The sequence below is a fragment of the Canis aureus genome, chromosome 4 (assembly GCF_053574225.1).
Source record: "Canis aureus isolate CA01 chromosome 4, VMU_Caureus_v.1.0, whole genome shotgun sequence".
NCBI lineage: Eukaryota > Metazoa > Chordata > Mammalia > Carnivora > Canidae > Canis > Canis aureus.
The window spans coordinates 69353488-69379411 of NC_135614.1; the positions used below are offsets into that span (position 1 = coordinate 69353488).

The 25924-nt window shown below is 37.9% G+C and overlaps 2 long non-coding RNA genes across 2 annotated transcripts in view; one reads left to right on the forward strand and one right to left on the reverse strand.

The window, feature by feature from the left end:
* Nucleotides 1-793: 793 nt before the first annotated feature.
* Nucleotides 794-25924, forward strand: part of LOC144312931 (uncharacterized) — a 92736-nt gene continuing 67605 nt past the window's right edge. The window contains exon 1 of the long non-coding RNA XR_013378587.1: nt 794-868. This is a non-coding gene — a long non-coding RNA (uncharacterized LOC144312931). The remainder of the gene's footprint in view (nt 869-25924) is intronic.
* The window catches only part of LOC144312930 (uncharacterized), a 100832-nt gene continuing 87329 nt past the window's right edge, over nt 12422-25924 (reverse strand). The window contains exon 3 of the long non-coding RNA XR_013378586.1: nt 12422-13457. This is a non-coding gene — a long non-coding RNA (uncharacterized LOC144312930). The remainder of the gene's footprint in view (nt 13458-25924) is intronic.

A 25924-nucleotide genomic window follows, 5' to 3' on the forward strand; every position in this document is an offset into this window, starting at 1 on the left:
GGAATGAATAAGTCATGGGAAGAAAAGGTACCACATAAGGAATATAGTCAATAGCAATGTATCAGGACAGATGGGAGCTACAGTTGTGAACATAGCACAATGTATAAATCTGTCAAGTCACTAAGTTGTACACCTGAAACTAATGTAACATTGTGCATCAACTATATTCATATAAAAAAGAACTAAATAATAAAAAAAACTCCATTTTTTAAATGGGCCAAATATAGCACATACTCATTGTCAAATATCTGGATATCAAAGATACATGAAGTAAAAAGCAGAATTTACCTATAATCTTATGACTTAGAGATAATTACTGCTACATATCTTAAAATGGCATGTCCTTCCAAGTGTTTTGAATAAATATGTCACGTATATTCTACTTTTATACTATTTTATGATCTGCTTTTTTAAACTCTACATTATATATATAATATTGAGCATGTTTCTGTATCCTCTAATATCTGCAAACATGATTTTCAACAACTACAATGGAGAGGTTATAATTTATTCATCCAATTTTGTATAGCTGGACATGTATATCATGTTCAATATTACAGGATTATTGCACAATTTACACTATTGTGATATACATTGCTGTACAAAAGTCTTTGGCCATATTTGAGCTTAATTTTTTTTCTACATTGTTATGATTCCACAAATATGATGTTGGATTCTACCAAAAACTATCTACATTTTGTTCTTATATATAGGAAACATATCTTAAGTCACTAAACTCATTGCTCTCTTTTTTTTTTTTTCTCGTTTTGTATTTCTACAACTGAAACCCAACAGATGGAGTTGTTGGTGCAGATTTCCAAGGATGAAGTTGTCTGAGTGCAGCCAAAGCTTTCAGTCAAGAAACAAGGTGGGATGTGAATTTGTAAAAATGACAGCTTAACCAAGATTTAGGTGCTAAGTTTGTGGAAAGAATTCTGGAAAAGCAAGAAAAACATTTCTATTCAAATTCCCATGTCTATTGGGGGAATGGAGGCATTGAGCATTGTATTTTCCATCTCTATCAGCACAGCTCAGAACACCTACACTTTACTGTTGTTTTTTTGTTCTCTGAAACATCTTAATGAGAGGCCAGCAGTGAGTTCAAGTATTTCAATGCCAAGTTGAGAGCGCCACACCTTCTCACATACCACTTCCCCTGGAAATTCATAACAATCCAAGTTTTTCAAAACCCTAAACTATCTTTTTTATTCTTTGAAAATCCATGCTTTATCATAGTGCACGTCTCGTTAGGTTTTTAATAAAATATTTGTTTTTTAATCAAGAAGGTCCTATTCTTTTCACATCAAAGAATCACTTAGGAGACAACAACATACAATAATTAGATTGAATATAATTGATTTGAATGTTAAAGAAACAGTGCCTCCAATATGTTTTATTTCACTTAAATTTTGATGACACTTAAGCAGTTGTCTTGCTTTCCCCAACCTGCCACTCCTTTTCTCCCCACCATCACGTTTGACACTATTCCTGTGCTATCAACATTATTTGTCTGAACACCATTTAATCAGCTGTGGGTAAAGTTGGAGAGGAGCTCTCCGCTCTTCCAGCTCTATCACCTCCCATGTTAGTTGCCAAGGGAACCATCTCACTGAGTCAACAATAAAAGACTCATCAAATTTGGATGCTTTTTTCTTTTGCCTTGATGAGAGCCACTGAAATGCTCTCTTGCATCAGACCACATGTGCCAATCTTTTCTTCCATTTCTTCTCATATGATCTGAAAGCAATCTTTATTTGTAGTAAGGGATGAAAGAGGGAAGTTTGACAAGCTAATGTTGTGAAAGTTAGCTGGGGTCAATGCCATGGAAACAATATGCCTTTGTTCTCTGAAAGGAAAATTTTACATTTTACATTTATATATTTGGACAGAATTTTCAGCTGTATGTCCTATTTGATTGAAGTGGGGTGGATAAGTTTATATTTTATTCTGACTAGTGTTTTGAAACATCAGTAAGGCAAATGATGAGCCTACCCTTTAAGGCAGGGTAGGATCTAAACTTCCTTTGTTTGCTTCTATATAGTACTCTTGTCCACTGGCACAAATATAACTCTCAACAGATGTAGAAAATTTCACATCAATGGCTGCTGTCAACCTACAGAAGTTCTTTTGCACTGTTTTAAAATATTGAGTCAAGTTACTGTCTAGAAAAATCTAGAGGCTCATGAGCAAGTGTCTCTGTAGTCTTTCTACTCAATACACACTGCCCTTACTCCTTTTGTGTTATAAGCAATAAAGCTCCATGAACACCAGAGAAAGAAGTCCCTTTGAAGAGAAAGAATGGTTCCACAGTCCCTTGTAAGAATTTGAGGTGAGAGAAAAATTGCCCTGCCTATCTACCCCCATAATCAATCTTTTACACAGAAAATATGAAGTTAAGGGATCCCTGGGTGGCGCAGCGGTTTGGCGCCTGCCTTTGGCCCAGGGCGCGATCCTGGAGACCCGGGATCGAATCCCACATCGGGCTCCCGGTGCATGGAACCTGCTTCTCCTTCTGCCTATGTCTCTGCCCCTCTCTCTCTCTCTCTGTGACTATCATAAATAAATAAAAATTAAAAAAAAAAAAAAGAAAATATGAAGTTAAAATGGGCACCATGGGGAATTTTCCTTAGGGGAAAATGAAAACAATGCCTTAGAATGGCCAAGCTGAACAGAAGAAGAGACAGAGTAGGGTCTAGAATGGGAAGAGCCAGCCCCTCTCTTTTTACCTAGGTTTCTATGTGGTAGAGAGAAGTGATCTGCTTATTTTACTATATTTTTGTACCAGTTTAGCCACCTTTTTCTGAGTCACTGCCCAGCTTCTCAATTGTGACTGTCTCTCAAATTGTGATCATTTAGTACCTGCATCAGCATCACCAGAAGCTCATAAAATAATTGCAGTGTCCTAGGCTGGACCCCAGACCTGCTAAATCTATATCTGAGGATGGAAGCCAGACATCAGTATGCTTAACAATTACCCCCAGTGATTCTTATTTACATAATACATAAAGACTAATGCAAAGGGAAGTCTGTGATAGTGGTAAAGACTCCCCTAAAGGGAGGGAGCACAGGGCAATCTCCTCAAAGAAGCCTAAATATTGACGAGCCCATAACATACCTAAAGTTGTTTGAGGATTTTTGTGTGTAGGCATGCCTACAAACACCTTTCAGGTGAAAGGCTTTAGATCCTTAATCAGATCCCCTAAGGAGTCCATGACTCTCCCCAAAATGTTAAGGGCCACTTGTTTGTGTAATGTTTGAGTTGATGTTAGGAATAGCGGCAAGTATTTCCAAAATAAAATATCTGAATAATCTCATCCACTCTCACTCCTTCCCTTTCCTTCCCTGCAACACTTGGCTCCAGCTTGGATATTGAAATTGTCCAGAATCTCAATTACCAAGTCTATTGGTTGGTGAGCAAAGAAAATGGTACAGTGAATATTTTAATGGATTTCATTTTTAGATTAAATGATAGCCTCAAACCAGAAAACAAAAGGTTAACTTTGTCCTCTGCCCACATTACAAAAACAAAATCAGTGTTGATGCAGTCACTCCACTTCTCCAAAAACCAAAGTGGTTTCTGAGAAATCCCTCACCACTTTGAAGAGTGAACGATTAGAACACTCATGATTAGAGAAATCAGATTAATTGGACCAGAGTGTAATGTGAGAGTGTGTTCTTTAATGACAATGGCTGTGCAAAGTGGATGCACACAGCGCTCATCCAGAATGGTTCAGAGAACTAAGGCCATGTTTCTCAAAGTGTGTTTAGAAAATTGCATGACCACAGTTATCTTGGGAAGCTTGTTAAAGATGTCAATCCCCTGTACCCATCTAGACCTTAAGAATCAGAATCATTTGTGATGGGTCCAGAAAATGGTCAGTTAGAATAAGTATTGAGGAGATTGGTAACTATGAAATACTCAAAAATTTGAGAGTTTGCTGGGTAACATCTCTCCTGAGTCATCTTTATATAAGGATAAAAGTTATGGAACAGAGAAGCCAGTGCTGTTGAGCCCAGAACCTGAAGCACATCATCAATAAATAACAAAATGGCACTCAGTCACTCCCCACAGGGAATTATAATCCTTTCCAGATGTTTATTTTGGAAAGCTGAGAATTGGAAAATGATTGCATAATCATAAAAGTTCTGCCCTGAACACAATTAAGAAGTTTATTACACCATTGTGTTTAGTAGATATCTTTAAACCTTATTATTGTACTTTTGAAAAATCCCAATGAGTATCTCCTCCACTCAACCAAAAGTGCTCACTCTATGTATGAAATGATAAATTTCAAAATTATGGGACAATTCATATCCCATCTCTAAAACTCTCTGACTGCTAAAGGATGTTCAGAACTGAGCCTGTCCATCCTATGGTTTAGTCAGGCTTGGGGAAGGATGAGGACTTCACATATTGTGGTTTACTGTTTTCAGAAAGGTGTGTCTGTGAGACCAAGGAATCCATTCCCAATTTTGTCAGTCCCAAGAGAAACAAACATTTTTGTTTATTCTTTTCCTTTTATTAGTCTCTGAAATTGTCACTGCTTTAGAGCTCAGGCTGACATGATTCTTCGATGTTCGTTGTTTCTACACCATAGCATTTCTAAGAAGCTGGGAATAGATCTATAGACATAAATAACAACTCATTTGTCATCAGATAATTAGTAACAATGTTTGCTAGGTTTTCTTCTCTACTTTCGCTCTCTGCCTCCTGGAAATAAAGTTAGTTGTATTTTAATATTTCCTTCTTTTTTAAAAAAGAAGGACAAAGCTAAAGCGAGGCCCTAAATTTACTAGGAGGAATAAGGGGATCAGTAGATACAAAGTGATCTCAGAGAGCTATGTCTACCCCTGCTGGCTCCCATAAACTTCTGTGGAAAGAATTTCACAGTAGGGTTTGCTGAAAGACCTTTTCACTAGTCTTTCCAACTAAGTTAATGAGGTCATTTAAACAGCTCCCATGAAATTCTGAGCTATTAGAGCTGATATGGGGAGCAACTCCTGGCTTGTTATTTATTGTGGACAGAATAGTGCCCATCCCCCCAGATGCCCGCATCCTAATCCACAGAGTCTATGAATATGTTACTTTATATAGCAGGGAAATTAATGTTGCAGGCAGAATTAAGGTTGCTAATCAGCTGATGTTAAAAAGGGAGATAATCCTAGATTGTTCAGATGAGCCCAGTGGAATCAGAAGGGTCCTTAAGAGTGGAAGAGGGAGGTAGAAGAGTGTGAGAACACTCAGTGTGAGGACTTGCACGCTATTCATTGCTGGCTTTGGAGATGGAGAGGGGCTATAAGCCAAAGGATGTGGGCAGTCCCTAGAAGATAGAAAAGATAAGGAAACTAATTCTTTCCTAGAGGTTCCACAATGTCACACAGCCCTCCCTGCACCTTGACTTTAGTTAGTGAGACCCACTTCAGACTTCTGACCCTTATAACTATGAGACAGGAAATTTGTGTTGTGGTAAGCCACCAAGATTGTGGGAATGTGTTACAGCAGCATCAATAAAACTAATAATTCATCTAAATATTTATGTCTTTTAACTTTTCCCTTTCAGAACAAAGTGGATTTTGACAAATGCAAAACATGTCATGTACCCACTATCTATATTACAGTATCATACAGAAGAGTTTCACTGCCCTAAAAATGCCACCTATTCATCCCTCTCTCCCTCCCCCTGAACCTCCGGCAACCGCTGATCTTCTCTCTTTTTCTATTGTTCTGCCTTTTGCATCATGTCCTATAGTTGGAAACATACAGTTTGTATCTTTTTCAGACTGACTTCTTTCACTTAGCAATATGCACCTAAGGTTCCTGCACGTCTTTTCATAGCTTAAGAGCTCATTTCTTTTTATCACTTAATAATTCTCCATTGTTTGGGTATCCTAGTTTGTTTATTCATTCATTTATTGAAGAATTTCTTGGTTGCTTCCAATTATTGGCAATTATAAATGAGGCTACTATAAACATTCATGTGCAGGTTTTTGTGTCAGTATAAATTTTTAATTCATTTGGGTAAATGCCAAGAATCATGACTGATGGATCATGTGATAAGCTTATGTTCAACTTTGGAAGAAACTGACACACCACTGTTTACCAAAGTAACTGTACCATTTCTGCATTCCCACCAAAAATGAATGTTACTGTTGCTCCACATCCTTACCAGCATTTGGTGTTGTGAGTGGTTGAGTTTTTTGCCATTCTTTTTTTTTTTTAAGATTTTATTTATTTATTCATGAGGGACACAGAGAGAGAGAGAGAGAGAGAGAGGCAGAAACACAGGCAGAGGGAGAAGCAGGCTCCATGCAGGGAGCCTGATGTGGGACTCAATCCTGTGTCTCCAGGATCATGCCCTGGGCTGAAGGCAGGCACCAAACTACTGAGCCACCCAGGCGTCCCAGCCATTCTAATAGGTGTGTAGTTGTATCTCATTGTTGTTTTCATTTGCAATTCCCTACTGACATATGATTTTGAGCACTTTCAAATTCCTGTTTGCCATCTGTATATCTTCTTTGATTAGGGATCTGTTCAGATTTCTTCCCTATTTTATAATTGGATTGTTTTCTTATTGTTGAGTTTAAGAGTTCTTTGTATATTCTGGTTGCCAGTCCTTTAACAAATACGTAGTTTGCAAATATTATCTCCCGGTCTGTAGCTTATCTTTACCTTATCTTCACAGTGTCTTTCACAGAGCACAAGTTTTTATTTTAGTGAAGTCCAACTTGTCAGTCTTTTTTCTCATGGGTCAAGCTCTTAGTGTTATATCTAAAAAGCCATTACCAAAATCAAGATCACCTAGATTTCCCCCCTATTTTTCTTCTAAGACTTTTATTGTTTTGTATTTTAAATTTAGGACTATGATACATTCTGAGTTAACTTTGTGAGAGGTGTAAAGCCTATGTCTAGATTCATTTTTCACACATGGGTGACCATTTGTTGAAAAGACTATCTTTGCTACATTGTATTGCCTTTGCTCCTTTAGTCAAAGAACAGTTAACTGTATTTGTGTGGGTTTTTTTCTGGGTTCTCTATTCAACTCCTTTAACCTATTTTTCTATTCTTTCAGCAATAATACATTGCCTTAACTAGAATCTTAGAATAATATGAAAGAATGCCATAATAATGTCCTTTGTAGCTGATATTTTATTTCTTTGCAAATTTATTATTCTTCCCCTATGACATTTGAAGTATGGCAGAAGGCAACTGGTTCTGCTTAGTGTTGGTCCCTAGTAGGACTTCTGGGTATTTCTTCCATCTTTTTCCTTCTATATCCAGATGAAATCCACGGCAATTAGTTTGGATTAAAGACAAGTAGCCACAGATGAAGAGAGTTACAGATGAAGTTAAAAATAGAGAATTAAAAAGCGTGAGGTCTCATTTGAACTCCCTTTTCCACTAATCCTGAGATACTTTCTTATCTCACACTCCTCTGAGACAGTCAAGGTCATTCTCATTTTGGATGCATATCTCCATACCACCCATACATTCGGATAAATTCTCTTAATCTTTTGGACTCATCGTAGTTCTTTAAGACCTCCCAAGAGTGGTAACATCAGTGACTTTGTTTAGAGGTTAAATAGGTTAAGCAGGATTCTTTGTCACTTCATTTAAATAAATTGAGGCCAGCCAACATTAGATAAAACATTTCTCCACAAAAAATAGGAGAGTTCTCCAGAGCTCTCTGTTGGCATTTGGAACCAAGGTCTCTGCTAGCAACAAAGTGTAACATTTTTCTTGCTTTGTTTTCTGGGTGATGACCTTGACATAAGGTTGAAAGCATAATTCAGCAATTTCTGGGATTCCTGGGCCAATTTCATAATATCTTCAAAATTGCATACCAAGTCTAATTGCTAATGTGATCATAGCTTTGTACTTTGATGCAATTTAAGCATAAAATGTAAACTCTGTCAGTTTGGTCCATATTAGATTCTCCATAAACTAAAATGAAGTTCAGATTAGTTTTGCTAGTTTGGATAAATAGCCAAATTGATAAATTATATTTACAGTGGCTTTTCACCATTTAAAAGGATAAGGTGTAATTTTGGCTTTAAAACACATGGTAATCAAGGTTCTTCATGTGGGCCTGCTGATTTTAGTATACCCCTACTACATCAGCTGCTATGTGAACAATTTCTCTGACCTTACAGGGCCATCTAATAAGTGTTTGGCTCCCTTTTCTTGTGAAAAAAGAAAAAAGGAAATATTTCAGGTTATATATTGATTCTCTTTTGCTTCATTCATTCATCAAACATTTCCTGAATATTTATTTTACATCAAGAATTTTACTAAATGATGAGAGAACACAAATACGTGAGAGGCAGTCCCTTTCCCAAAATAATTTATAGCCTATAGAAAAGATTACCTTCTAGTATGATGTCAAGGAAGGTCACTTTCTGTGTCTTCAATACATTAAACATGTGGATCTTAATCATCAAACATAATCCATTTTATTTTCAACTGAGAAGTTTAATCAAACATACCTAACATGGTTTGTAGTCTCCTCTTGTTTTAAAAAATAAACCTTCAAAATGAATCTTTCAAAAACAGAAACTAGTTCTTTATTCACATATCTATTTACATGGCCAAGTATGAAGTCTCAGGGTTTTTCTGAGATTGGTGGTTGGTTATTGAAGGGCCATGGCTCCTAAGTCAAATGGATTTGGGGTTTGGTAGAAGAGTTTGGGGAAAGTTGTAACTTCCCTGGGTATAGAAAGAGTCATAAGTTCTGAAGAAAGAAGGAAGAAATCATGAATATGATGGGATTAACAAGGTCAGTAAGTGTATGCCTCACTTGATTACCTTCTAAACTCTTGCAAACTTAGTGATGGCTTTTCTCCAATTAACACCAGCTGAGAGGACTATCCTTTAATCTACAATTTAAATAGCTAAAAATAAAAAAGGTCTCTATATCTTCAATGCATTGATAATTCACAAAATGCAAGACCATACTGAAACCAAAGCAAAGGAAGTATTCCCTGCAGACATGTATTATCTAATGAAAAAAGTTGGAGGGAAAAAATTAAAACAAATCCCTTCAAGAGTACTGTGTTGTTGCTAAGAAGAAGACAAATTAAAAAGAATACTCAGTATAATATCCAAGAGCTTCATATTATACATTGAAACCAAAAAGTAAAATTAGGATCTACATCTGCTGCATGCTTTAAAGAACTCTTTATTCACCTTTGTCCAAAAATGTGCGAATGAGTTCAACTAAACCTAAATCCAAGAGAAAGAGGACATAAAATCATTTGTGTAGAAGAGCCAAAAAACAAGTGTAGACAGTGAGAAGAGCCAAGGAAAAAGTACTGACAATGATTTAAAAATAGGAACAAACAGCAATAAGTGGAAGAAACATCCCTCAAGGGATGAACTATGAGGACACCCAACACTCCTGTGCAGCTGCTCTGGTCTCTTTTCAAAACGTGAGCCAAAATAACTCAGGGAGCTATTCTTGACTTTAAATGAGGGAATACAACCCTGGCAAATTATGAGGATGCTCAGTGCTAATACTGCTGGGGAATTTCAAATAGGCTAGAGCCTGCCTGAAAATTCCAGATGGTAAAATTTGCAAACATGTTTTCATACCAGAAGTACGCTCTACATAAAATACAAACATTATGATTTGTTTTTATGTTCATCTTTAAAATTCATAATTTTACATTTTAAGACCCTTGCACAACTACTGAATTATTTTGTCTTGAGAGGTATATGGGCAATTTATCATTCTCCATTTTTTATTTTCATTTTTTGTTTAAAATATGAGTCTAGTTTATAAGAGATTGCATTTATTGAACACTTAGTATTGGCAGACCCTGTAATACACAGAGAAGCCAAAGAGGAATATAGGCTTTCTGGGCCCTTAACGGGTTTTAGAAAGTGATAATATTGTAATATAATGGGCTCAGAGCTGATGCTTTAGTCTTGTTTGCTCCTTTTTCTCATTAAGAATAATCTCCCTTCTCCCTAAGGTATAAAAATAACAAGAAAAAGAGCTCCATGAGTGAAATGAATAAAACAGGGAGTATATGTTTGCTTTGTGAAGGTTACCAAGTTGAAATAAACATCATAAATATCACATAGGTTCTATTGCCCCAAATGTGGATATTGCAAAACGTCTCAAAAGTCAGCAGGACAACACTAAAGTTATAACTTCATTCAGAAAACCTTCCTTCAAAATAGCAGTTTTTCTCTAACAGATAAGTATTCTTAATTTCCTTTTTTGCTTACTAAAAAGAACAAGGGCTTTGGTGAAGTTTTCTTGGGTTCAAATTCTGGTTTCACTATTTACTAGCTATTTAAATTGCTTAATGTTGACTTATTTTCATCTGTCAAATAAGGATAATAATACTGCCTGGCTGTGCTGTTGTAAATCTTAAACACGATATATGCATTTAGCACAATGTTTAGCACATAGCTGGCACTCAATAAATCTGGTTTTCCTTCCTACTGTTACAACTATTGGTCTCATCAACAGTTTATCATTTCCCCAAATCTTTCAAATAATTTTTAAAATTTCAACCATCATCCTTTTTATAAAACCAAAGAATTTTTGAACTAAAAATAATCTTAGAGATCTACTCTAACCTTCAATGGTTTCATAATCCTCAATGGGGTCTAAGTAGAGGTAAGGAAACAGACCCAGAGGGGTGAAGTAACCTGTTCAAGGTCACAGAGGTGGTAAGAGGTAGAATTTCAGGGCCAGATCATAAATCTCAAGATGATGTTTATTCCTATATTCCTCAGGGCTTCCCTACAGATGGTTTTCTAATTCAGAAAAGCTCAAAAACAATTGAGTCTTATAATGCTCTTATTGAGATCTTCCTCTTTGCCTTAAAGAAATGGAAAATTGGACCTTGAGAACTTGGGTTTGAGATGTTTGCAATATATTTTTGTTCGTTTATTTGTATTGGAGATTATGTGACGCTGGTTCAGGAACCATTTTCAGACTCCCAAGGTAGCACTGCTGACTCAGAATAAAAATGTTTGTTTCTCGCAGCAGTAGAATTCTGGTATGCCAAATATTCCCTCTTCCCTTTGATACCTGCTTGTTTGGTTTGGTTTTGATCTCAAAGAAGTCATTTCATGAGGAGAATTCTGACTCAAAAGCTAACAACGACGTCAAACTTCTTAAACTGTGACAGAGTAGAAGACACCCTAGAATCAACTGGTTATTTGAATCCTTTAAACAGGCAATTCTTTAAACAAATATGGGTGGGTAAGACAACTCCTTAGTAACCAGAAATTGTGTATTCAGACAGCCACTGCATTCACATAACAGGAATAAAGGAACATATTCTCAAACAATGTTCTTTTTTTTTAATTTATTTTTTATTGGTGTTCAATTTACTAACATACAGAATAACCCCCAGTGCCTGTCACCCATTCACTCCCACCCCCAGCCCTTCTCCCCTTCCACCACCCCTAGTTCGTTTCCCAGAGTTAGCAGTCTTTACGTTCTGTCTCCCTTTCTGATATTTCCCACACATTTCTTCTCCCTTCCCTTATATTCCCTTTCACTATTATTTATATTCCCCAAATGAATGAGAACATACAATGTTTGTCCTTCACCGACTGACTTACTTCACTCAGCATAATACCCTCCAGTTCCATCCACGTTGAAGCAAATGGTGGGTATTTGTCATTTCTAATAGCTGAGTAATATTCCATTGTATACATAAACCACATCTTCTTTATCCATTCATCTTTCGTTGGACACCGAGGCTCCTTCCACAGTTTGGCTATCGTGGCCATTGCTGCTATAAACATCGGGGTGCAGGTGTCCCGGCGTTTCATTGCATTTGTATCTTTGGGGTAAATCCCCAACAGTGCAATTGCTGGGTCGTAGGGCAGGTCTATTTTTAACTGTTTGAGGAACCTCCACACAGTTTTCCAGAGTGGCTGCACCAGTTCACATTCCCACCAACAGTGCAAGAGGGTTCCCTTTTCTCCGCATCCTCTCCAACATTTGTGGTTTCCTGCCTTGTTAATTTTCCCCATTCTCACTGGTGTGAGGTGGTATCTCATTGTGGTTTTGATTTGTATTTCCCTGATGGCAAGTGATGCAGAGCATTTTCTCATATGCATGTTGGCCATGTCTATGTCTTCCTCTGTGAGATTTCTGTTCATGTCTTTTGCCCATTTCATGATTGGATTGTTTGTTTCTTTGGTGTTGAGTTTAATAAGTTCTTTATAGATCTTGGAAACTAGCCCTTTATCTGATATGTCATTTGCAAATATCTTCTCCCATTCTGTAGGTTGTCTTTGAGTTTTGTTGACTGTATCCTTTGCTGTGCAAAAGCTTCTTATCTTGATGAAGTCCCAATAGTTCATTTTTGCTTTTGTTTCTTTTGCCTTCGTGGATGTATCTTGCAAGAAGTTACTATGGCCGAGTTCAAAAAGGGTGTTGCCTGTGTTCTTCTCTAGGATTTTGATGGAATCTTGTCTCACATTTAGATCTTTCATCCATTTTGAGTTTATCTTTGTGTATGGTGAAAGAGAGTGGTCTAGTTTCATTCTTCTGCATGTGGATGTCCAATTTTCCCAGCACCATTTATTGAAGAGACTGTCTTTCTTCCAATGGATAGTCTTTCCTCCTTTATCGAATATTAGTTGACCATAAAGTTCAGGGTCCACTGCTGGATTCTCTATTCTGTTCCACTGATCTATGCGTCTGTTTTTGTGCCAGTACCACACTGTCTTGATGACCACAGCTTTGTAGTACAACCTGAAATCTGGCATTGTGATGCCCCCAGTATGGTTTTCTTTTTTAAAATTCCCCTGGCTATTCGGGGTCTTTTCTGATTCCACACAAATCTTAAAATAATTTGTTCTAACTCTCTGAAGAAAGTCCATGGTATTTTGATAGGGATTGCATTAAACGTGTATATTGCCCTGGGTAACATTGACATTTTCACAATATTAATTCTGCCAATCCATGAGCATGGAATACTTTTCCATCTCTTTGTGTCTTCCTCAATTTCTTTCAGAAGTGTTCTATAGTTTTGAGGGTATAGATCCTTTACATCTTTGGTGAGGTTTATTCCTAGGTATCTTAGGCTTTTGGGTGCAATTGTAAATGGGATTGACTCCTTAATTTCTCTTTCTTCAGTCTCATTGTTAGTGTATAGAAATGCCATTGATTTCTGGGCATTGATTTTGTATCCTGCCATGCTACCAAATTGCTGTATGAGTTCTAGCAATCTTGGGGTGGAGACTTTTGGGTTTTCTATGTAGAGTATCATGTCATCGGCGAAGAGGGAGAGTTTGACTTCTTCTTTGCCAATTTGAATGCCTTTAATGTCTTTTTGTTGTCTGATCAAACAATGTTCTAATGTTGTGGACAACAGAAGATTCCAGTTTGGCTTGGATTCAAGAGAGTTTATTTGTTGACATGCCAGAAGTATCTTATCAGTAGCTAGATTGAGCTAGTAAGCTTTTTCATAGTGTGAATCCCCTAAGGAGAAAAAAAGCAAGAACAACAACAACAACAAAAAAGTATGATGAAGTTCTACAGTAAAACTTTGAGTGAAAGTAAGACAATGAAATCCTTTAGGATTTCTCTGCCCCTAAAACTTAGCTGTGCTTGTTACCATTACCAGACATTCTATCTAGATGGGTGAACACTAAAGGATAACCTGGGTTTTAGGACATCCCAGACTTCCTTATCAGTCATACATTAAATAAAACTTTATTGAGGATCTACTATATTCCAAAAGCTGCCTGGGTGGCTCAGTGGTTTAGCGCCTACCTTCGGCCCAGGGTGTGATCCTGGAGACCCAGGATGGAGTCCCACGTCAGGCTCCCTGCATGGAGCCCGCTTCTCCCTCTGCCTGTGTCTCTGCCTCTCTCTCTCTCTCTCTGTGTCTCTCATGAACAAATAAATAAAATCTTTAAAAAAAAATCTGGGTATGAAGCATCCAGGTGGCTCAGTTGAGCATTTAACTCTTGATTTAGGCTCCAGTCATGATCTGGGGCATCGAGCCCCATGCTGTGCTCTGTGCTCAGTAAGGAGTCTTCTTGAGATTCTCTCTCCCTTACCCTCCATCCCTCTCTGCTGCTTACACTCTCTCTAAATTTTAATTAATTAATTAATTAATTAATTAATTAAGATCTTTTTAGAAAAAGTCTGAGTAGGACATAGTCTTACACATGCCCCTCTCTTCCCAATGCACATGTGCACCCACATACTCCAGGGGTCTCTGCTCATTTAGTCACTTAAAGACTTAGGATTATAAAGGTTCCATCATCTCATAGACTCACCAACTGGAACATGTAGTGTTCCAAATTACTGTAGCAGGAAAAGATGGATTAGAAATTGTGCTTCTCATTTGGCTAGAGATAGTCATATAGCCCAGCTTAACTGAAAGGAGAAAAAAATGTGAAAGCTGTGATTGGTGTCTCAGGCCCATTACTGGGTTGGTGAACTCATCTCCCAGCTACTGTGTTTGTTGCTAAGACCTTAGAGTTGCACCTTTTCTCCTTAGAATTATCCCCAGCTAAGCGGGAGCCATCTTGCCTGGGAAGTTTTCCCATTTCCCAAGGGATAGCACACAAAGACTGGTACATTGATATACAAAGTCAGGCCCTGTGCCTCAAAGTGACCACCTCTATGATAGAGGAAAATCAGGCTCCAGAGCTTCCTCAGATCAGGCTGAAGACAGATTCCTATTGAGACCTATACCTTGATTAGCCTTTTTCCCCTAACTCTTTCTAATTTCCCTCATTCCAACTTCTCAGAGTACTACCCCAATAATTCACTTGCAGACAACTCTTCACCTCAGACTGCTTCTAAAGAATGCAACCTAGCAGACTTTGTACTGATAGATCCTAGGAAGCTTGCTTGAACGATAGGATTCTGAGGTAAGACCATTCAAAGCTGTATAGCAATTAACAGACAGCATTAGTGGCAAGTGGAGTATTACTAGGTCCTGGCATGTTGTAGCTGTCCAATCACTAAGAGTTTCATCTGTAGTGATCTAGAGTGGAACAGAGGTGGAGTGGGATACACGGACAGATGTGTGCCTTTGGTTTTGAGAGGTACAAAGGAAATAGTAGCTATAAGGACTTCGGAATTGCTTGAATTATGCTAAGTGCCACTAATGCATTGAAGAGAGAAAATGGAAGGCTCAGATCTATTAGTTATCAATATAAAGCAAAATGTGAGAATTAGAGGCCTCTTTGGTAGTATTTAAAGGTACTTTCATCTTTTTTGACTGAGAGTAGACGGAGCTAAATAGTAAAACACAATACTTATTGTAAGAGAGGCAGAACATAAAAAAAAAAAAAGAATTATCTGCCTGGCAGGCCTATTTATTTGCAAAAGCATTATTTTCCATATCCACCAGAATGGGGGATCCAAAGCAGATTCTATTTATAGCTAGTGGTGGAGAGAAAAACCTGAGCTTGGTTCACAGGTGGATTGGCTTGGTATATAGATTCAAGCTGAAAATGTGCTTCTACTGAACCATACTCCACTCAAGGATGGCCCTGAAAGACAATGATGAGTGTCCTACTTCAAGCAGTGCATCTGTTCATCCACTTTGAGAATCACAAAGAAGTGGTCTATGATAAGGACAAAAATTGACTGCATGATAAATGGCTTATCTGGTGAATTAGAAGCCTGGAAGTAAGATTAGATTAGAGGCATGGAAGAAGCATTTGGATGGAGCTGGGGAATGAGTACAACATATAACAATATTTGCATCATAAATCAAGGCTCACAAGACAGTGTCCATCATGGAAGGAGAACTAGATAACAAAGTTGACAGGGTGAATTCACCAATAGATGGCAACTAGCATCTGTTGTTGGTTGACTCAGTGCTCATGCAATGAGCTCTAGAACAGAGAAGAAATGGTGACAGAGATGAAGCCATGTGAGGGCCCGAACAGCATGGGTTCCCTCTCACAAAGGATGATCAGTTGCTACCATGAATGAGTGTACAATATGCCAGCAACACAAAACACTGACAATACAGTATCATCCTTTAAAGAGACAAATCAGCAATTTGGCGGCAAGTTGATTATATCAAACCTCTTGTGCATTACAGAGGCAATATTTCATCTGGATAGTCAAACAACTTTCAGTCTCTGCCCATAGCACTCAGCTGGCAGCACTCCAAAGTGTCTGATCTAAGCCTCCAAATCCCACTTAGCATTTCCAGGGACCAAGAGACAAGCTTTATGGCAAAAGATGTGCAGTGGTGGAACATAGCCATGGTATCTATTTATTGATCCCACCATATTCTGGATCATTCAGAAGCTGCTGACTTAATAGTGGTGGAAAGTCCTCCTAAGGGCTGTTGAAGTTCCCTCTTGTCGAAGACATTTTATAAGGATGGAGAGTTCTTCAGGATGCAGTATATACCTTAAAACAATGGACATTAATAGTGCTGTGTCACCAGTAATTAGAATGCAAGGTCTGGGGGCAGCCTGGGTGGCTCAGCGGTTTAGCACCATCTTTGGCCCAGGGCGTGAGCCTGGAGACCCGGGATCGAGTCCCATGTCGGGCTTCCTGCATGGGGCCTGCTTCTTCCTCTGCCTGTGTCTCTGCCTCTCTCTCTCTCTCTGTGTGTCTCTCATTAATAAATACATAAAAATCTTAAAAAAAAAAAAAAAAGAATGCAAGGTCTGGGAATGAAGGAATAAAAGCAAGAATGGGCCCATTCATCATCACTCCCGGTCACCACTCCCAGTCACCCACTCAGGGAATTTGTGTTTCCCCACTTCTGTTATTTTAGGCTCTGTGGTTCTGGTTCCTGGAGGGGGGATGCTTCCACCAGCAGACACAGGAAGAGTCCCAATAAACTTAAAGCTATAACTAATTCCTGGCTACTTTCAGCTCCTCAAGCCAGTAGACCATCAAACAAACAAACAAAACAAACAAACAAACAAACAAAACAAAAAGCAAACAAACAAACAAAACCCAAAAAACAAAACAAAACAAAAAACCAGTTACCATATCAGCAGGGGTAACTGATCCTATTCATCATGAGGATGAGAGCCTCATGCTAGCCAATGCAAGAGGGGTGATTTGTTGGGTTATCTCTTTGTATTTCCATGATCACTTTTACTATAACAAACAATTCTAATAACCACAGGCTGATAAAAGCATGGTAACTGCATCAGATGCCATAAGGCAAGCCAACTAGTTCAGCAGAGTTATTAGCCAAGGAAGAGGCATTACTGAATAGCTGGTAGTGGAGAAAAGATAAAAAGTATCTCCCGGTCAATTGCACCATAAGAGCTATAGTTTATCTAAACAAACTTCTTGTCAGTCTTCCCAGAACACTGACCATTCAGGACCCTGGAAGAGCTGTGACTAGATGGAGTCAACTTAATTCGAGAAGCAAGTGTATCTGAGCACTGCTAGGCAGGCACTATAGCAGGCTTCATGGTTGCTTTGTCCAGATCCACTTTACTGGGCTGGAATGCCCATCCCCCAGTTCTCATGCCTCAGCAATCTTTAGTGGCTCACAGCTATTTCCCTCCTCCTAATGGAAGCCATTATAATAACTGCAGGGGGCAGCAACCCCTGGTGACACTGGATAAGCTGGTGAAATTTATGCTCCATAGCTTTCAGTGGAACCAACCTGGTTCCAGCTGGTCTCCAGCTGAGACCACATCCTTGCTTAGCTCCTTCCTCAGTTCTATCTTGCTTTCACTATCCCCCCAGCCCCCATCCTCTTCTGAAATCACTTCCTCAATAAATCATTATAGAAGAATCCCAGTCCCTGGCTCTGCTTCTAGGAAACCCCATCTAAAACAGGGAACAAATGGATCATTTGGCAGACAGTCATTTCTCAGCCACAGATGCCTTTAAAAGGAAAATATTCTTCCAGATTCTTATTGTTGACCAAAATCACTTTTGTTTTAATATTAATACGATCAGAGGTAAAGGTACTGTGGTTAGCTCTAACAAAACTATAAAAGCAGAGTAAACTTGCCAATTAGATTAACCAAAGCAAAAATAAAATGTAAATTTACAACATTAATGTAATGTGACAATGTTTTTTCTGAGGCTAAATTGTCAAAGTTTTTAAAAGCAGAAAGATGTAACTCCAGACTTGGTTCTGCATTTAGTCTGTTCCTGTATTTTAACTTCAACAATACAAATTCAGAGCATGGCATTGTTTTATTGTGTATGTTCTACAAAATATCATTAATAACTTCCAGGGTTCTTTGCTAATTCAGATCAGCTCTCATTCTAAACTAAATGCCAGCCAGCAACAATCCTTTAGCGGCAATTGTAATGAATTCTCACTTAATAACTTGTTAAAGTGTTCATTCTTCCTCTAGGTAATAGTTTATAATAAAATGGTTCAGGCTCTTTTCTGTGTGCCTCATGAAGATTCAATGCATCTACTACTTTTATCAGTTTGATCTACTATGCTACATTCATTCATGGGGTGTTCCCTAACACTGATTGAGATTTCTTTGATGGGAGTAACACCAGAAAATAAAGGCAAAAATGATCACTGAACTTAGGAAGCTATATAGAAGGCCCTCTCTTAATTCCTAATGTGCATATGTTACATTAGAGATCATCAACAAATTGAAAATAAAGAGTTGAAAATTTCTTTTAAAGAATTCATGTCCCCCTGCTAATACACTACACACACCACTCCCTCTGCTTGTATGCTTTATTTTGGGAAGCAGTGCTCTCAAAGAACTGTGAAATCCTTTCTATACTAAAATTATATATAATTGGCAATCACAAAGGCTGCCATAACCTGTAATGGTTCATCTCAAAATAAAAACAAAAACAAAACAAAACAAAAAATGGTAGCCATGAGAATATGCTGCCTTTGCATTCCCACTGATTAAATGAAAGACTTAGTTTAGGCTCAGGTCATGATCTCAGGGTCCTGGGATGGCTCAGCAAAGAGTCTGCTTGGGATTCTCTCTCCCTCTCCATCTGTCCCTGCTCCACTCATGCACACGCACACTCTCTTTCTCTAACACATAAGTAAATAAATCTTTTAAACAAATAAATAAAATGGTAAAACAACATTTCTTTGTTTAAGGGGAAAATGCCAACTCTGAACTAATTAAATTTCAGTCGCACTAATTAATATTAATTAGCAAGAAAATAAAAGAATAAAAATATCCTCTCCATCTCAAGTGGCTCTGGGAATGGTTGACTCAGATATAACTGCATTAACTATATCTAACCTCTCATTTTTCATCTCAGAGACAGAACATTTATTTTAAAAAAAAAAAAGCAAAACTGTTTTTAGCTGTCTATTAAAAGTTTGTGACATTTTGAAATTACATTAGGCATTTAAAGTCAATTTTCTTCTCAGAGCTGATTTAAAATTAGCATTACAAGAAGTGATTTAAAGAAAGAAAAAGATCAGTCACTAGTATATTAGGTGCCACCCTTTAGGTCTGGCTAAATTGGATTATTGTGATGTGACCCAAGAGATCCTTACAAAATTATTTCAGTTATCTGGTATCTTAGAAAAATAGAGGTTCTGAATTAGAGAATTTTTAAGACAGAGAAACTCAACTTATCTGTTGTGGATAAAAACATAGAAAATGTGCAGTCCTGCAGATCTAGGTTTATATGTTATCTTCTTTGCCTTGGGATATCCGTGTAATTTTGTTACCATTATGTACAAAGCAAAAGTAAAATACTGAGCTTTCCTAGGATGACAAAGAGTATAAACAGCTTGGAATTGCTGCTTGGCACACAAAGAGTCAAAAAATTTATATCCACTATGCACTTTTCACTTCCACATTTCGAGGTAATTTTTAAATTCACTGCATCTGGTTTTCCTCAAGCCCCTTTTTATGTACTTTTCCACCCTTACCCCATTCTTATCCTGACTCCTCCCTGGAATCATTATTTTCAAAAGTTAGTACTAAATACAATTCATTCTTTTTTTTTTTTTTTTAATACAATTCATTCTTTTCAGGCCTTTCCTTACTTGACTTTTTTGCAGCACTGATGCTAGTGACCATTTATTTCCTTAGAAAATTCTGTCTTGGTTTCCACCACATAATGATCTCTTGGATTTCTTCTAACTCTTAAGGCTTCTCCACAGCCCTCTCTGCTCATCACTTAACTAGGGTGTTGCCAGCACCAACAACCGATTCTCCAATTCTCCAAATACCAACGGAGTGTCCAACAATCGAATAAATTCTGACATTTACTACCTGAGGAAGCATCAGACTCCACAGGTTTGAGGGCTCAGTCGGACCAAAAATCAATCAAATCAAATCAAATCAAATCAAAACATATACATATAGCTGCCCAATTGTAAGTCCCTGGGCAACCTGTACTTCTGACTTATTTTTTCCCTTGAAAAAAGAGGTAAGCAGAAATTGAATAGATAGCCAAAGAGCTAAAAACTGCCAGCAGTTAAAGCAAAAAAAGACATAATATACTCCTCTGAGGAGAGCACCTGTAGCAGAAAAAAAGAAATGACCCTAAAGGTCCAAATACAGAGCAATACAGGCACAGAGGATTTTGACACAAGTAAGCAAAAGGACTTGAGCTTATCCATTTGAAGGCAAATTGAGAAGAAAATTTGTATTCACAGTGATAAGAATAGTGAGGAAAGGTAAAAATTATACATTTGTATTTATTTAAATATTTCTCTATATGATATATCCAATTTAAATGTATTGGTTAATCAGTATGCATGATTAGCTCATAAAAAATACTTTGGAGTGACTACTACAGGGAAAATTGTGAAAAAGACCAAGAGGATTATTGACTTTCCTGTCTAGCATTTACTTCATTGTGATCTCAACCTAATGCTCAGTCTTTGAGCTATTTTACAACTAAGTTGTAGAAATCTGAGAGTAATGCGAAGGATTCTGGTTCATAGGAATGCAGATTGTGCCTCATTAAATGTAATCCATTATCTTCCTGTGGATATTAGCTAGTGTCTTCAGTTTTGCATCTATTTGTAAATTCTTCTCAGGTCCTTCCTGATACTTACATATTTGCCTCCTCTTTGGAGTCCACTTCAGATCACCTATTGATTCTCTTGTTATTTAAAAATAAAATTATTTTTTATAACATGTGTCAGGGAGTGTTATAGTTTTGGGGATCAAGCCCTAAAGAAGATAGAGTTCTTTCCATCATGAAGCTTACTCTTTTATCATAGTTGTTGTTTAAATAAAGACTTCTATGATTTTGGAAAGTCTAAGTGAAAAAAAAAGTTATCTCTCTAATTAGGTGGTTTAATTTATGGTGGCCTGTCATGTGATGAGACATCTAATAAGGAAATCAATGCAACTTCCAGTTCATTTAATAACTGAACTTTAAGATACGTTTGTTAGATTACTCCTTTCTGCCCCTGGATGCCGCTGGGTAAGCATCGGTAAAGTCTCCCCTCCCACAGCCATCAGGTTTAAGTCAGAGTCTCCCAAAAGAGCCTGAGCAGCTGCAGAAGCTCTTCATCAAAGGTTTGAGCTTTGAAACAACTGATGAGAGTCTGAGGAGCCATTTTGAGCAAGGGGGAATGCTTACAGACTGTGTGGTAATGAGAGATCCAAACACCAAGCGCTCCAGAGGCTTTGGGTTGGTCAGTATGCCACCGTGGAGGAGGTGGATGCAGCCATGAATGCAAGGACACACAAGGCGGATAAAGAGTTGTGGAACCAAAGAGGGCTGTCTCATGAGAAGATTCTCAAAGACCTGGTGCCCATTTAACAGTGAAAAAGATCTTTGTTGGTGGCATTAAAGAAGACACTGAAGAACATCATCTAAGTGATTATTTTGAACAGTATGGGAAAATTGAAGTGATTGAGATCATGACTGACCCAGGCAGTGGCAAAAAGAGAGGTTTTGCTTTTGTGACATTTGGTGGCCATGACTCTGTAGACAAGATTGTCATTCAAAAATACCACACTGTGAATGGCCACAACCATGTGGTAAGGAAAACCCTATTGAAGCAAGAGATGGCTAGTGCTTTGTCCAGCCAAAGAGACCAAAGTGGTTCTGGAAACTTTGGTGGTGGTTGTGGAGGTGGTGTTGGTGGGAATGACAACTTTGGGCGTGGAGGGAACTTCAGTGGTCAAGGTGGCTTCGGTGGCAGTAGAGGTGGTGGTGGATACGGTGGCAGTGGGGATGGCTATAATAGATTTGGTAATGATGGAAGCAACTTTGGAGGTGGTGAAAGCTATAATGATTTTGGCAATTACAACAATCAATCCTCAAATTTTGGACCCATGAAAGGAGGAAATTTTGGAGGCAGAAGCTCTGGCCCCTATGGTGGTGGAGGCCAATACTTTGCCAAACGACAAAACCAAGGTGGCTGTGGCAGTTCCAGCAGCAGCAGCTATGGCAGTGGCAGAAGGTTTTAATTACTGCCAGGAAACAAAGCTTAGCAGGAGAGGAGAACCAGAGAAATGACAGGGAAGCTACAGGTTACAACAGACTTGTGAACTCAGCCAAGCACAGTGGTGGCAGGGTCTAGTCGCTGCAAAGAAGACATATTTTACACAATACTCTTATGAATGGGCCAAACACTTGAGGACTGTATTTGTGACTAATTGTACAACAGGTTATTTTAGTTTCTGTTCTGTGGAAAGTGTAAAGCATTCCAACAAAGGGTTTTAACGTAGATTTTTTTTTTGTAACCATGCTGTTGATTGCTAAATGTAATAGTCTGATCATGACGCTGAATAAATGTGTATTTTTTTAAATGTGCTGTGTAAAGTTAGTCTACTCTGAAGCCATCTTGGTAAGCTACCCCAACAGTGTGAAGTTAAAATTCCTCCAGGGTGATGCCAGGTTCCATTCGAAATTTATTTGCAACCTGCTTGGACATAGAAGCCATTGTCTCCACAAACTTTGGTGTGGTTGAACTGACAGTTAATGTGTTGTGACCGGGAGTTCACCGTTAAAAGGGTCACCTGAGCAAAGTCCTGGAGTTTATTTGGTTATTATGATTGTTGGAACATCCTGTGCAATATATCTAAATTGAATTATTGTATCAGATAAAATTATAGATGTGATTAAACCTTGTGTATCGTCCATTATCATGTGTAATCAATAAACGACTTAATATTCTCTTGAAAAAAATAATAATTGAAGTTTATGAATCTTTCATAATTGGACCCAAAAAAATCAAATTCCCAGATAGTTCTCAGAAAGTGTAACTTTAATTTTGTTCTGGGCAATATAATCTCAAAAAGTTGGTTTTAATAAATATTATCTGTAAAAGATTTGCAGAGTTGAGTTCATTTATATCTCTTGGTACCCTAAATTTGGGGCTGAGACTGGAGTTACATCAAGCCATCATATTTTCCTTCTTACACATGAAATTGCTTCACTGAATTATACTTTGGTTTTAGGGCTTTGCCTACATCAACATATAAGAAATTCAAAGTTTACTTTTGTATTTATTGGGAAGATGTTGAAGACATTGTTTACAATGTCACAATGCCCACAAAATGAAGAAAGCCACTGAATTGGTCAAAAGAAGCGTAGTCTTGCCCTGAAGCATTGTTTTATTTTTATTTAAGGGCATGACAAAATTTAATTTAACTTTGTTTTCCTCTGTGTATTAATTGCTAGGAAGCTTGAAGCAGTATTTCTGGCTTACACAAAGAAATGCACAGGACATTTTGTCGCAAATATTATGCACTAATCTTATTATCAACATCATCTTATTTTTTATCCTCTAATTCCCTGTCCCCTCAATTTCTTCACATACTTATTAGTCTGTGTGAATAACTACTATTTAATGAATATTTATAGTTGCCTCAAATCTATTTTTGGAACCATATATCACATATGTGCTGTCATTGCTAATATTTTATTTATTTATTTATTTATTTATTTATTTATTTATTTATTATTTATGATAGTCACAGAGAGAGAGAGAGAGAGAGGCAGAGACATAGGTAGAGGAAGAAGCAGGCTCCATGCACCGGGAGCCCGACGTGGGATTCGATCCTGGATCTCCAGGATCGCGCCCTGGGCCAAAGGCAGGCGCTAAACCCGCTGCGCCACCCAGGGTTCCCTGTCATTGCTAATATTTATTGAAACTACTATGTGCTAAAAAATATGCTAAGCACTTTATAAACATCTCATTTAATTCTTACTACAGTCTTTCAAGTATTCTATTTACTCCTATTTTGTAGATTAAAAAACAGAGACTCAAGAGATTTTCCAAGGTCATACAGCTGGGTAGACCCAACAACTAGTAAACAGCTGAGCTGGGGGATATAAATCTCATCTACCTGACTCAGAACCTGTGTTAACAACTATGTCATTACGTACCTTTATATATATGTACATATATATATATGTATATATACATACACACACACCCCTTTATATATATGAGTGTGTGTATGTGTGTGTAAAAGCAAGTAATTTTCTACTTAATTCAAACCTCTATAGAAACAAGTTGTTCAGTTCATGGCTCTTTAAGCCAAGAACTATCGTTGAAATCATATCAGTTTGCTTTAATCACAGGGAAGGTTCATTGTGGAAATGAATGCAATAACATGCAAAATACCTAGGAGAATATCAGTTATATAATGGGCTCCCTATTTAAATACAAAAATTCATGCCCCCTTTATTTTTTTCTTTTTTTTTCTTTTTTCTTTTTATTTTTTTTAATTTATTTTTTATTGGTGTTCAATTTACTAACATACAGAATAACCCCCAGTGCCCGTCACCCATTCACTCCCACCCCCCGCCCTTCTCCCCTTCCACCACCCCTAGTTCGTTTCCCAGAGTTAGCAGTCTTTACGTTCTGTCTCCCTTTCTGATATTTCCCACACATTTCTTCTCCCTTCCCTTATATTCCCTTTCACTATTATTTATATTCCCCAAATGAATGAGAACATACAATGTTTGTCCTTCTCCGACTGACTTACTTCACTCAGCATAATACCCTCCAGTTCCATTCACGTTGAAGCAAATGGTGGGTATTTGTCATTTCTAATGTCTGAGGAATATTCCATTGTATACATAAACCACATCTTCTTTATCCATTCATCTTTCGTTGGACACCGAGGCTCCTTCCACAGTTTGGCTATCGTGGCCATTGCTGCTATAAACATCGGGGTGCAGGTGTCCCGGCGTTTCATTGCATTTGTATCTTTGGGGTAAATCCCCAACAGTGCAATTGCTGGGTCGTAGGGCAGGTCTATTTTTAACTGTTTGAGGAACCTCCACACAGTTTTCCAGAGGGGCTGCACCAGTTCACATTCCCACCAACAGTGTAAGAGGGTTCCCTTTTCTCCGCATCCTCTCCAACATTTGTTGTTTCCTGCCTTGTTAATTTTCCCCATTCTCACTGGTGTGAGGTGGTATCTCATTGTGGTTTTGATTTGTATTTCCCTGATGGCAAGTGATGCAGAGCATTTTCTCATATGCATGTTGGCCATGTCTATGTCTTCCTCTGTGAGATTTCTGTTCATGTCTTTTGCCCATTTCATGATTGGATTGTTTGTTTCTTTGGTGTTGAGTTTAATAAGTTCTTTATAGATCTTGGAAACTAGCCCTTTATCTGATATGTCATTTGCAAATATCTTCTCCCATTCTGTAGGTTGTCTTTGAGTTTTGTTGACTGTATCCTTTGCTGTGCAAAAGCTTCTTATCTTGATGAAGTCCCAATAGTTCATTTTTGCTTTTGTTTCTTTTGCCTTTGTGGATGTATCTTGCAAGAAGTTACTGTGGCCGAGTTCAAAAAGGGTGTTGCCTGTGTTCTTCTCTAGGATTTTGATGGAATCTTGTCTCACATTTAGATCTTTCATCCATTTTGAGTTTATCTTTGTGTATGGTGAAAGAGAGTGGTCTAGTTTCGTTCTTCTGCATGTGGATGTCCAATTTTCCCAGCACCATTTATTGAAGAGACTGCCTTTCTTCCAATGGATAGTCTTTCCTCCTTTATCGAATATTAGTTGACCATAAAGTTCAGGGTCCACTGCTGGATTCTCTATTCTGTT